This window comes from Galendromus occidentalis, unplaced genomic scaffold (assembly GCF_000255335.2).
Source record: "Galendromus occidentalis unplaced genomic scaffold, Mocc_1.1 scf7180000077529, whole genome shotgun sequence".
In the NCBI taxonomy this organism is placed as follows: Eukaryota; Metazoa; Arthropoda; class Arachnida; order Mesostigmata; family Phytoseiidae; genus Galendromus; species Galendromus occidentalis.
Genome location: NW_003805517.1, coordinates 747,516 through 762,052, shown reverse-complemented (window position 1 = coordinate 762,052; position 14,537 = coordinate 747,516). Strand labels below are relative to the sequence as shown.

The window sequence follows — 14,537 nt, the reverse complement described above, 5'->3', positions numbered from 1 at the left end:
ACGCGGCCCTTGGTAGAAGTCCTCGGATTCGTTGCGTGTTTGACCATGGATCTCACAATCGGTCTTGCTTCATGGTCCACCTAGAAATCATTTCGTCCACCTCGAAAGCGGCAGGAAACCCTTGTATACAAACCAACGAGGAAAGTAAGCAATACGGTCTCCGCGGACGTAATAGAAACAGATGTAATAAAGCCAGATTTGTCGTTTCTCTCGTCTCGGCCGAAGTAACAGCCGATAAGGCACGTGCGTGTACACCCTACATCACTACTCTGTAGATCCACCGCGTTTCCACATGGGCCCGCAAATCGCTCCTATTGGGTCTGTCCGCGCTGGCTCCAGCCCGTGGACATTCTGGTCGGAAAATATCCAAATCACCGCGAAGCTCGCCGTGAATGTTCTCTTATCTATCGCATGCGCAAAGCAGTCGATCATATCGTTTGCACCCGTTCCGCCAAACGCGGGGGCTCGATCGAAAGGAACTAGGGTTCAGATATATCCCCTGAAGCTTTGAGTATACTCCGTGAGCCGAGGCTTTCCGGGAATTCCGTAAATTGGACGATGATGGGTGCATGGATGGATGGACGGACAACACGCCCTGGTAAAGAATGCATCCCGTCCAGTTTGAGGAACAAATGAAGGCGATGCCCGTTTTTCAGAAAGCTCTCGGAGCTTATTAGCTTGAGAGGATGTCGTCATAACTTCCGTGGCGTAAGCCGAGCGTCCACATTTCACTCATGTTTCGTCAGAAAAGTAAGCATCTGTTCCTTGAAGAAAATTCCCGCACGCTGGCTGGGAACGCCTTGCAACAACGGCGTCGTTCCGAGAGCTTTATGGCTCGTGGTCATTTTGGACAACAGACGCCATCCACATCTACTAAGATGGTCGCAAGTCGTAATCCTTATGGGCGAGGAGAATTAATTTCTCCGAGCTTACTCAGTACGACTTTTCCAGGGACAACTCGGTGACCGGAGGAATAGGGAGTCGCTACTTGAGATAATTCAGTCGGTTCGAGTTTTGTTTCTTCCCCCAGCCGGGGCGTTGGAGAGCGTTCTAGCTCTTCTCGGGTGCATTGGATTCCCTTCTAATGACTTCACGGGAGACGAAGTCAGCTCTCGCAGACAAAAGCGAAGATAAAAGGAAGGAGTCAAAATGAAAACGAACAATTACTGGAGGCAGGTGTTCCCGAGTGCGCGAGAGCCGTTCGTCTGGACTGACAATGGAGTCGAACAATTTGCGTTCCAACTTCATGGACCCCAATAAAGTGATGTCTGGGGTTGACACCCGCGTTTCTTGAGAATGACAAAGAGTCCTTCAGTTGGCTGGCGAACTGGCCAGTCTGTGCAACCGTCCACCGCTTTTTGCCGGTCAGTCGGAAGGAAGTTTATATACAGGAGTGTTGTCAGACTTCCCTTCTGCGGAAAATTCCGTAAAACTGATGCCATCTAGCCGTTGGGAGCTTGTCTCGCCGGGAACCACCCCACAGTGAGCAGACGCTCGGGAACTCACGAAGTTTATTCGACAATACTCGACGGAGGGACACATCCAGACGGAGGGAGTCGGGCTCAGACCCGGTGTCCGTCGCGTCAAATTTTTCCGAGGCAACGATAGTATTGATACGCGTTGTCAGCAATCTGTTTCGGGTCGATGCTCGCGTCGAAAGCGAGATAACGCCAGCCTGCGAGCCGAAATTAATTACGTTGTTATAACGGAGGTGTTGCCCATCGCAGTCAATGCTCCTCGTCGTGCAGCGCCGGAAATATGTATGATATCCGCCGAGCGACACTCTGAGAGGGTGTTAAATAAATTCCTCTATCTGTGCGGAACAGCAGTACTCACAATGCTTGTCGTAACCGTTGCAAATGTCCTGCAGGGCAGGTTTATCCGATGGACAGACGACTCCTTTCATAGAGCCGTCGATACAATGGAAATATCTGGTTCTACCATCGCCCAGATCTTCGGTGTGGAGCAACAAAAATGGGGATTTTGCGTCGCAAGACGCGCCATCGTCGTAACCGTTGTAGACCGCTGTCACGGGAATGATTCAGGAATGATCAGAATGATACAAGTAAAATGATGTATCGCCGACATCGCCTTCTCATCTCTTTAACCAATCGTTCCGCATAGAGACTTACGGATTTGGATTTTGTGTAGACCTACGGGGCAAGGGAGTTATAGGTGGTTTATGGCGTTTGCATAATTGATTTCCACGTGAATGAGAGCATTATGACATAGATGACCCCGGATCGGACAGTGATCAAAGGAGGCTTTCGAACCGAACGCCGGGCATGGAGTTGTCTATGATTTCTTACTCACGTTTTTTGAGAACGGCTGTCACTGGCTTGAAGCGGAACTCTGTAGAAAGTGTCGTTCATTGTTAATTTTACTTCAGACAAGTCATCAGCGACCCAAACCGTTTTAGGGGCTCCGCCTGGAGATTGACCTCGAAACTCCTGCTTCATGGACTGGAATCCGTCGATAACAAGATCAGAAAATAAGTGCGGAAGGGAGATGCGGTACCGGGACTCACTTTTGTCAGATTCCTTCTCCGGTTTCTCTGTAAAACAAAATGGACCTCAGATTCGACAGAATGTTTCCGAGAGGGGATCTCGATCGATCTCGGGGGTTGATGCTAGCGTCCTTCCCTCATCTTTGACCTAGCTTGATGTCAACGAGGGAAATGTAATGGGGAAAACCCGGCGGGGAAGTCCAGGAATGATTAGGAGGCATAGATCTTCAGTGATGGTCTGAAGACTTCCAGAGAAGATTTTTGCTTTATTACGAACAAGTAGACTGATTTTATTTTTTTTCTCTCCGATGAAATTGCTCAGAGATGCCCGATCGATTGCTTGGAGCTACGGTTCTCCGACTTATACTGTGAACGTTCTCATCGAGCTCGGTAGGCCCGAGAGTAGAAACCGCTTCAATTGTCGGATCGTTCTTGAAAAACTGACATCTCTCAGCCCGTTTTTGTGAATTCCTGAATGCTTGGAAGCTTCTGCTGCGAGTGGTGAACCGTGATTATACTCGGTTTCTGCGTTATCACAATCGTTTGACCTTGAACGAAACGTTCATTTTGATTATTCCTATTCAACGGTTGTCGAGCGCAGGAAAAACCCGGTAGGTATCAAATTAGCTGAATATTAGATCAGACTCGAATGAGCCACCTACGTGAATATTCGACGACCCCGTGCTCCGCGGGCTCCACGTCCGTGTTCACCAAAATTCGGCTCACACCCTTCGAAAGATTCAAACTGTTGCTCCCGCCCGCCGAGAGTCTCTGCGCATTCGAAGCTGCAGTCAGACCCTGCTGTCTCAGTCGACTATCGAACGACAAGTTCGTGTCGGAACCGAAATTGATCTTCCGCCCAACGCTTGCTGTTTCCAAAGGGCCGAGCTGACTCGACATGTATCCGGATTCGAACGCGGGTCCCCTCAGAGCGGTCGTCGATATGAGGTTTCTCCGTGGAGTCAAAAGCCCCGGGAGCTCCGAGCCCATGGACGAGAGAGAGATCCGTTCGTCACTTGGTTTTTCCGTTGTGTCGATAAATGAGCTGTTTGACGACGCGTAGTTCTCGACTTCGTTACCGAATCCGATTCGGAAAGAGTTGCTATTCCCTGTCTTGGATGATCCTGACGGAAGATTCATATTGAACCTAAAACCCGAGCTCGGCGTTCTCGGCTGCCCCTTACGATTAAGGTTCAGGTTGAAGCCGCTCGAGAGGGCTCTTCCGAAAAGGTTCGGTATCCCTGAAGAATTGAGGCACGATACATTTAGGCAGAAATCCTCGGGAGCAGCGGCCGAGTCGGGGACGATCCCTGTCGGTGAGCTCATGGGCCGTCTCGGGTGCGCAGTTTTTTTTTCTTTACTCTGAGCGGAAACGAAGTGATGCGCCGAAACTAAGCCAGCCACCTCGAGGACTTCCGAGGAGCCCTCCGGAGTTCATTCCAGTGAGTCAGCGGAAGATTCCACTCGATCAGCGGCTCGGAGACATCCAATCCGAAAATTGGATCTTGTTGAGAGGAACAACCCCTCGCGGTGTATTCGTGATTAGCGCACGGTCAGGTATGGTGAAAGTTCCACGGACCGATATGCTATACGGCCCGCGAGGAAAACGTGCTCGACGACGGAGTGATTACTCTGAAACTTCGAATGCTCCAAACGTGCTGAGCGACTCGGTGTAGAACTCACCTGCGAAAAAGTTGTTGTTGTTGTTGCTGTTGTCGGTGTCGCTGTTGAAGTTGAACCCGAGACCTTGCGGAACGTCGAAGTTCGCGCTGAATTCTAGGGATAGGATATATCCTTAGAACCAAGCGGGGAACAGCCATTCTAATCTGTTAAAGAGTTTCCTTAACAGAAGCATGGGTTGATTGATGCTGCACTGGATCACCTAACGACCGCAGCGAAGAATCGATACTCACGCGAACAGCTCGTTTGTATGGCCACAGTCAGGAATACGAGCCCGAATTTCAGAAACATCTTCCCGCCGTCGAATGACAATCACTGAGATGAAATCAAATCGTGGGAAGCATTTTATTCACGGATCATTCACGGATCGATCGGGTCAGCTTCCCTGGATGAGGATTCATGTTAAATTGCGTCACGATTCTCGTTTCTCACTGATTGCTCCGCTTTGATTCGACCCGATGTCGGGACGAGAGACAGACGTCGGTCGAGAGCGTACTGATTGAGATTTAAATAGAATGACATAAATCGACGGGCGCGGTTGTCGCGGGCTCACTTGGGCGATCGAGATTCATTGAAGAGACCACATGTGACCTCGACCGACCAGAATGGTACGTCGAGTACCTCCCCGACCTGGGGGAGCTCCAGCCTGAGACTTGCACATATAATTTGTGCAAACCACGCGTTGACCGCATGACGCGTGCAGCCCTCAGAAATAAGCTTCGACACTTTAATTACCTAGTTAGTGTGAACAGGGTTCAGGTTAAAATGAGCGAACGTGCATCCTGTTCGTCGGGCCAACGCACGCGAAAACGGCGGTAGTCTAGCCGGTCGTGACGGTTAGTGGTCTTGCTTGCAGCACACGGTCTCTTTATAGTCCTGTAACGACGTGTTTCCGTCGCAATGGTTCTACCCCCTCCGGGTGACCACGTTTCGGGTAGAATGAATGAGGGGAGGCGTGGCGATAAAATTCGCCCGAGTTCCAAATTGAAACAAAGTACCAACGCCGTCCCGGGCACGAGCTCAACAACTCGGTCGCGCGATTCCTGCAGACGAAGTCGAAATCCTCCGATTCGAACCCAACCGTAGACTTACGACTTACGGTAGGAGTCTAGGGCTCATCACTCATCGCTCAGCGGGTTCTTCGTCGGCATGACCTCACTAGCAGTCCCGGTTCTCATTCCCGCGAAGCGGCGACTCTGGAGCGCTCGACTGGCTACACCTGCGCTTGCTCCAGGTGCGCTGCCTCCGGAAGAGCTCGCCATGAGTGCGCGCTACGAGATGGTTTGCTGTCAGTGTGTGCCTTGCGTTCTCCCTTCTCTTGTAGTGATGATTCCCCTTTCTTTCCTTCTTTTCTTTTCCCCCGTTCTCATCCTGTTCCTCGGTATATCTTCGTCCCGTGTCCCTCTTTCCCAACTACACCCATGCCGTGTTCCCGCTCCCCCGGGCCCTTGTACTTCTGTTCTCCGCTTATCCAGTTTCCCAGTTTCCCCGTTTTGCCGCTGCCTATTATTTGCCGTGCTCCCTGGATTCTCGTTTCCCCACCTCCTCGGTTTCCCTATTTTACGATTTTCCCGGGTCTCATGCCCCTGATTCTCAATTTTCCCGCTCCTCGTCGCCCTGTTTCCTAATTTTCCCGCGCTCCCGTGCCCCCATATGTACCCCGGAAATCTATAACCCACGTCCGAGTTCCCCGTTTTTCCGCGCCTTTGTTTCCTCGTTTTCCTGCTTTCCGGTTCCCCGTTTCCATCACCTATGCACCCTGGGAGTCTATGATCTACTCCGGCGGCAACGACTTTCACAGAAAAAAATCACGATAACTGTAGAAACACGTGAATCTTGCAGGAAGCATGCGTCTGAGCAGCTTGACAGGTATATCACGACTTACGACCTGAGAGGAATAATTGGGGAACGATTGAAAGGAGTTCGGAGTCTATGCGGGGAAGACGAGCGTTGCAAGTTGGCTCGGTGACAGACAGATAGATATAGATATCGCGGCTTTATTCCACGAGGAATAGATTCGCCACCGTGAATCATTCGAGTTAAGCGGCATGCCCATCCATCTATCAACACTCCCAAACCGGCCTGTGCAATACCATAGCGAAGACTGGTCCCATCAGCAAGAAAATGGGGCCGGCTGCTCTACCTGGTATACAACAGTACCTTGACTTACTCGTCCGAAATAAAAGTCGGGAATCGATACTGTAGAACACGAGGGAACTTTCGGGATGCCCCGGTCGCCGCTCATTAACACAACGGTGGTGACGCTTCTCTAAGAAGCCCTTCCCTACGATTCCTCCAAAGAGTCCCCGGATGTATTCCGCAGCTGTCAAAGAAGCCTCCAATCACTGACCCCGACCGCGTTTCCCCATTTCGAGTTTCTCCGTTCGCTCAGGAGACTTACCGAGGCTATTCGTGCGGCAGCGCGGCAATCAGAACCTACAGACTGCGTTTTCATGAATGCGGTACGTCCGTAGGGTCCATACTCAGGAGACCTTAGTCGTGACGCTCGTTGGCAGAAGGGGGGCTCGTGAATTGAGATGGAGCTTTGACGTCCCGTCGACAGGGCGACCGTATTCAGAGGGAGAGAGCGAACAGCGGGGGAGAATTCTTCATTCGGGGAGGCCACGAGAATTTTCCGACGAGGAGGTGAAGGCTGACGGAAGTATCAGACTTTAGCGCTCGATGTCGCGTCGAATTCGTCAAATTCCCCCCAATCAGATAGCCCAATGGAACAATGTTCGCGACCGCTGAACAGACAGCTCAGCACGTCCGCTTCCGAATAGCTGACCGCAATTTCCGCGGGTGGAAAAGTGATCAGAATTACCGCTAAGCTTCTGCTGTCGGAGGTTGTCGGCTTTTGCCATATCTTCTCTTTCTATTTCTATTTCTATCCCCCCCTATCCCCCCCCCTACTAATAAAAGCGCAATGTCTGCCTGTCTGTCAGTTCGCACCTTATCTACTGCTTCGCGCCATGATTCCCGTCTGATTATGCGCGCAATCGATACGGAACTCCTTCGTCCTTTGCCCATGTGAATTTCCCACCATTCCTGCGGGCCGTTCCTCGGAAAAACGCACGGAGCTCCAAGTTTTTCCTCCGTATGCGTTGTGGCTTTCACATGACGTCATTCAAGATGGCGGAGAACCGCCGCACTCGAGGCTCAAGGCGGGCTTCTCAAATTTACGCTGTTCGGGAGTGTTCAGGAGTGTTAGAGAATTTCCGGATTCGTTCATGCCAAAGCTCAGACGTCCGCGACGGACTGAACGTCCCCGACGAGTTTCCGGCCGTAGGCCGGGCTCCCCAGGCTTATCTAATCACGAAGACGGCTCCCTGACTTCTGCATGCACGAATAAATGATGAATCCTACCATCCTGTGTATTTTGGATTCTCACTCTCGATTCCAATATTTGAAAACACCGATATCCGTCAACTTCCACCAACGAATTTCAACAGTCCGATCGATCACTTCGAATGCGTGTTCATCTGTGAACTATCGTTGTATCGTGATCGTGATCGTTCTCCTGTCTTCCTATAATACGTGCTTATCGTGAATTTTCCCTATATCTGTCGTTTTCGTAAAATTCTTATTCGTCGTATTCTATCATTTTTCGTTTACTCATGCCGAGATTCCGGCGTTCCCGACGAGGTCAGCGTTCTCGACGTGAACAAGCGGCGGAGCGGATGCGTCGGCAGCGGGCTGATCGAACTCAGGCAGAAGTCGCCCACTCGCGGGCATTGAATTTGGTCCAACAACGGCGACTCCGGGCTGATCGTTGTCAAGTTCGAGCGGAAAACGTGCGTGCCGCTGATTCCGCGCGACATCGTAGACTCCGATCGCAGGAGTCTCTACCACAGATAGAAGACTCACGCGATCGAGATGCTACGCGACAATCCGCAATGCGTTCCAACATGACGCAGTCAGAGCTTGACTTGAGGAGTGCCGAAGACGCAGCGTATCGCAGTGGGGTCCGGGCTTTACAGACAGGTCGCAATCTCCGTACTTCAGTAGGCATAGCTCGCGATTATCAGAGGCGTCCCTCGAGCGCTCATCATCTAGGAAACATGGATGACTCTTGCAACGTATGCGGAGCTGCGCACTTCAGAGACGAGAAAACAACTCCTGGACGGACGCCATACATGATGTGCTGCGCGAAGAATACGGTTGCACTCCCGCTGTTCGAACCCTTCCCCGAGACATTGCGTTCTCTGTATTTGAACCAGGATGATGATTCGAAAAGCTTCCGAAAATTCATCAGAAATTATAATAATGCTCTAGCTATGGCTTCTATGACCGCAGACGTAGTGACCCCGCAAGGATTTGGCCCCTATTGCTTTCGGGTGCATGGCCAGGTATATCATACTATCGGAGATCTGCAACCACGAGACGGCGATCCTCCTCAATGCGCTCAGGTCTTGATTATGGACACGAACGAGGCGGCTCAAGAACTGTCCGGACGCGATGTCAACCGAAATTGTGTTGAGAGTACTTTCAGAACTCTCCATAATATGTTAAACGACTCCAACCCATACGTACGAGCGTTCCGACTCATGGCTCAGGTCGCCGATGAAGAATCGCGGAACGCTCAAGAACAGGGTCGAACCTCTAGGCCGGTGCGGATGGTGTTTGAGCAGAACAACACTGACGATCATCGTCGCTATAATTTCGCGACCGCCAATGAAGTTGCCATTGTTTACGTTGGGGATGAGGAATCGATTCCGGGAGACCGTTTTTTGGTAACTGATGACGCAAACCGGTAACCTTAAATCATCAGCCACCTTGATAAGCTGTGCGATCCGCTTACATATCCGTGCTCTCCCTCCGGTGGACACAATGGCATCCAGAAATGGAACGCACAGAGTACGCATCGCCGAGACGAGCCCGAGTTACCCAAAAACAGTATTACTCATTCGTTCTCTTCACTCGGGACCGCCAATTCAATCCGTTGCACTATGCTGGAAAACTCTTGCAGCAGTTCATAGTCGATAGTTGGTTGAAGATTGAGATGAATCGCTTGAACTTCATCAGGCAAAATCAACATCAACTCCGACTCGACACTGTCCAGGGTCTCCAGGACTATATGCTGAGCGACGATTCAGATGGTCCACCCGGTCGCAGAGTTATTTTGGCCGCTTCATTCACCGGCGGCCCGCGATATATGGTGGCACAATATCAGGACGCGATGAGTATTGTCGCCAAGTACGGGAAACCTGATTTATTCATAACTTTTACATGCAACCCCGCGAGGCCTGAGATTGTTTCTAATCTATACGACGGCCAAACTGCATCTGATCGCCCTGATTTGGTCGCGCGAGTATTCAATTTGAAAGTTGAGGCTCTTCGAGACGAAATATTGAAGAAGCAAGTTTTCGGTCGAGTTGCAGCCTACATTTATGTCATAGAATTCCAGAAACGCGGTCTACCCCACATGCATATGTGGCGAACAGCCGTTCGAGTATACGTCTGAATAAACGAGGCCGAGTCGGGGGAGGTTGTCGCTGATGGGATGTCGTGCTCGGTGCACGTCGGGCGTTGGTCGCCTCGCGGCGCCGAGGCGACGATAGGACAACTTGCCAGCGAGACACGAAAGAAGCCGGACACGACGAGTATCAGTGGCAAACCGACCCTCAAATTCCGGCATCCAGTGCGAAAGATACGAGTCCTAATTGGAAGAGAGCCAGAGAGTCGGAGAGTCGTAACAGCATATGCTTTTGACTCTGACATCCGATTTCAAGCTGCGAACGCTAGCTGAAGTCGACAGTGTGATCAGCGCGGAGCTTCCGGACCCTGTCACGGATTCGGCACTATGCGAAATAGTATCTACGTGCATGATCCACCGCCCCTGTGGGAAACAAAATCCCAAGTCGCCGTGTATGATCACAGCCAGTGTTCCAAACATTACCCGAAAGTGTTCCGAGACGAAACTTCACTTTCCACGGAAAGATATCCGGAATACCGACCCCGACAAGATGGCCGTTCGCTTATTTGCCAAGGTTTCACTTTGGACAACCGTTCTGTCGTGCCTTATTGTCCTTATTTGAGCTTATTATTCGAAGCACACATTAACGTTGAAGTCTGCGCTCCGCTTCATGCTGTGAAGTATATTTTCAAGTACGTGTATAAGGGTTCGGATCGGGCACGTATTCGGCTAGATCGGAGCGCTTCCTCGACGACAGGAGGACACGATGAAATAAACTCATATTGGGATACGAGATATGTTTGAGGCGGTGCACCGTATCTTCGGCTTCCTCATGAGCGACCGAAGTGATGCTGTTGTGAGGTTGCAAGTTCATCTGCCGGGTTTTGAGAATGTGCAATTCCAAGCTGGAGCTGAAGGATCCGCTCTCGAGGCAGCAAAAAATCGTTTGTCTACTTTGACAGCTTTTTTTGACAAAAACAAAAGATGTCGCGATGCAGAAATTGAGCGACGCACTCTCCCGGACGACGTCTTTGATTGCCGCAATCTTCGGTATCATGAGATGCCGGAGAAGTTTATTTTCAAGCAGGAGTACTGGCACGAGCGTAAACGTGAAACCAATCGCTGCATAGGACGTATGTACTTCGTCAGCCCCAACGATCATGAACGATTCGCGTTGCGCCTTCTGTTGCTCTATGGTATCGGCTTCACTTCTTTCGATGACGTTCGAACAGTACACGGTCAAATGTATCCCACCCTTGCAGAAGCTGCGGAAGCGAGTGGTTACCTCAGGGACGATCTCTTTTTCCGCCATTCCTTACGAGACGCGGCCGGCTTGAGTATGCCTCCCCAATTGCGAGGCTTCTTTGTTGCCCTCATTGCTTTCGCTGATTTACAATCCGCTTACGCTGTCGAGCTCTGGCTCGAGTTTAAGCATTTTTTCATGGAAGACTATTTGCACGGTGGCATGTCAGAAGAGCTCGCAGAGTCCAAAGCTTTCTATGACATCGCTCAGAGGCTTTCAGAATTGGGTCGGGATCACACAGTGATTCTTCCTTTGAACATTCCTCAATTAGATCACACCTCTATGACTCCCGTGAATTTGGAGTTCCATCGTACCTCCTCGAGGCGAATGTTATTTTATTGATGGTCCTGGAGGTAGCGGAAAAACTTTCGTGTACACCACAATATACCATTTAGCTCTGTCGGAAGGTTTCAAGGCCGTCAATGTGGCCTGGACAGGAATCGCCGCTAATCTGTTACCGGAGGGTCGAACTGTCACGTAGACTTTTCGTTTAATAGTGCAAGACAAAAGTCGCTCCTCTAGCATGAAACGCCAATCGAAAGAAGCGCAGGCTCTGCGAGCCACTGATATTATAATCTGGGATGAGGCTCCCATGGCTCCGAAAACGTCTTTACAAACGGTCAATTCACTTCTGCAGGACATCATGCAAAACACATCCGTTTTTGGGGGTAAAATAATGGTGCTCGGAGGTGATTTCCGACAAATTCTCCCCGAGAAAGGCTCCCGCCCTCAGATAGTGGAAGCTTGCTTGAAACGTTCCGTATTGTGGCCGTATTTCCGCATTTTTCATTTGCTCCGGAACATGCGAGTGTCCGAGGAAGAACAAGGCTTCCGCGAATGGCTCCTTCAAGTAGGAGACGGCACCTTGGCATCAGATCTGGATACACCAGCGGAAATGCAATGCAGAACGAATCTCGCAGATGAGATTTTCTTCGGCCTTGCCGATGCCAATCTCGACACCGATTTAGCAGACCTAACGATACTGACGCCAAAAAACGCCGAAGCTCTCGAAATCAATGACTATGTTCTCGACAAAGTCCCAAGCCTGACCAAAACGTTCCTTAGCGAAGATGAAGCCATGATCGACGATCCCAGTGATGCTTTGAATTTTCCTACCGAGTTTTTGAACAAAATGACTCCTTCAAGTCTTCCCCCACACGCGCTGAGTCTGAAAGAAGGATGCATATTATGCTACTGCGGAACTTGGACGTGAGGAACGGACTATGCAACGGAACGCGACTGATAGTCACAAATATATTGTCGCGACTGATAGTCTGCGCATTCGCGACCAGACATAAGAAAGGATTGCAAGTAATGATTCCGAGAATCGATTGCTATTACACTCACGAAACACTGCCTTTTAGGCTCCGACGAAGACAGTATCCACTCCGATTGAGTTTCTGCATGACAATTAACAAATCCCATGGTCAGTCATTTTCGCGCGTCGGTATCGATTTGAACGAGTCCGTGTTCTCACACGGTCAACTTTATGTAGCTCTATCGAGGGCGCGAAGTTCTTCGGGTATCCTCATATCGTCACCACAGAATCGGGTCAAAAACATAGTATATAAGGAAGTGCTGCTCAATTGAGATACTCCAATGATGACCATTCCGAAAAGAAAAGTGCATCGACCACATCATTTCATGTACGGATTTCTCAATAATATAAGTCAAGAACCTTCATGGCGCCTATACAAAGCTTAATCGATGATCGGAGAATGACACAATCGAAAATATGATTGCACCGCGTGTCTTAGATTCAATTGAAACATTAAACATCATGCCTAGGACAACTCTCGATTTTCCTCTCCTCTAGCAAGTTTGACTATCGACATCAGGTTTCCGTTCCAACAGCTTCGGAAGCAACGCACTCGGCACGCGATCGTATCCACTGGCCGATTCATCCTCGGGTGCCAATTCGTAACCGGAGCCAGAGAGGGCGAATTTGTCCTCATACCACGCATAGATAATTATTGCGGTCTGCGTTTGCCATTCCGCCTCAGACGGCGCCAATTCCCGGTGCAATTGGCTTTTGCAATGACGATCAATAAGAGCCAAGATCAAACGTTCTCCAGAGTTGGTTTATATTTGGAGGAGGATGTCTTCAGCCACGGTCAATTATACGTAGCTTTATCTCGGGTGAAGAATCCTACTCAGTTGCGGATCAAAACATCAAACACAAAAATTAAGAATTTCGTCTATCCCGTCCTACGATAGGCTCGCTAGATACAAAATTGCTCCGAAACTATCGAAATTACGATCCTATTCCTAAACTGAGCGCGCGCTCGAGCCAATCAGACGCAGCGCGCATGACCCAATCCGACGCAGCGCGCTCGACCCAATAACACGCAGCTCCCAACGGCTCCCAAAGTACGCAGTACTTTCTCTGAACGAGCCCGAACTCGACGGTTACTGAAGACTTGCAATCGCATTCGCCGAGTGTCCGATCCTGAGATACCACGGTTTTCGACGATTCGGTAAGTAAGTCTTCGAGAAACTTCATATGCTTTCGGACTATAGTACAAAAGACAACGACTACTGGATTTACCAACCTTCTCAAGAAATAACTGCCTCACTGATTTTCCCAAACTCATAATTCCCAGATGTGTCCCGCCTTACCAAGCCATCTACTCAGGACAATGTCCGGAACCTGCTGGGTCGTTGTCGATTTGGAGAAACCGTTACGAAGCTCAAGCACCCCTAAAAGTGCGCCGACGATTTCTTCAGACTCCAAGCGGAAAATTCGCCCGGATCATGCTACACCTGTGGAGCCGAATCGACAAAAAACCAACGGCGTTCGACCTTCGTGTCATCTCTACCAAGCATCCAATGGTAGCGGCTGCGACGGCGTTCCCGGTTAATCTATCCACGACCGATGTAAATGTCGCCGATCCTATCCAGACCGTCCAAGTGTGGAAACCGTGCTCCGATTCCGCAGTTCCGAGAGCTTCAACGAAGCTTTCCCTAATTCCCCCACCGTCGCACAGTGGGGCAGAATGCGAAAATAGGAGGAAAAAATTCAAGTCAGCGATTCCGCTTTTTATGCGACGAACATCCTCATCGACTCCTCGAAACTCGGGAGGCACATCAATCTTGTCAATATTTCGATCCACGAGTGCGTAAGGAACAGCTGAAGTAGCCCTGAAAACGCCACCCGATCCAGACGTTGAAGTGGTCGTTGGAGTGCTCCGCGGAAAAACACGAGATCAGCTGTCGATATGGAAAAAGAACTTACCAGTGAACTTGATTGAGTCGAGATGAATGTTCAATGCAACTTCCGGGGACAATATAAGATCTTTGAGATATCTAGTGAATTTCATGAGGACTTGTCATTTCTTCGGCATATGTGTCAACTTTCACATAGGTAGAAGTGCACGCTCTTCCTGAGTCTTCCTCCAGGGAGGAGCTGAAAAATGCTCTCCGAATACCTGTTGAACAGATATTAAAAGATGAACTGCACAAAGTCCCTTCTTCCCGATTCAGTTCTCAAACCCTGCTTTTTCGATGCAAAAGTTGAGTCCTGGAATCTCTCGCAGGTGTGCAAATCGAAGTGTCTCGCTTTTACTCGCGAACTCAGATCTCCTCGAGAAGATTTTGTTGGCCCGAGTGAAGCTCGAGAGTGCTATGATTGA

The 14,537-nt window shown here is 50.0% G+C and overlaps 1 pseudogene; it reads left to right on the top strand.

The window, feature by feature from the left end:
* The first annotated feature begins 8,247 nt into the window (after positions 1 to 8,247).
* On the top strand, positions 8,248 to 12,495 carry LOC100907009 (uncharacterized; annotated as a pseudogene).
* Positions 12,496 to 14,537: the final 2,042 nt, after the last annotated feature.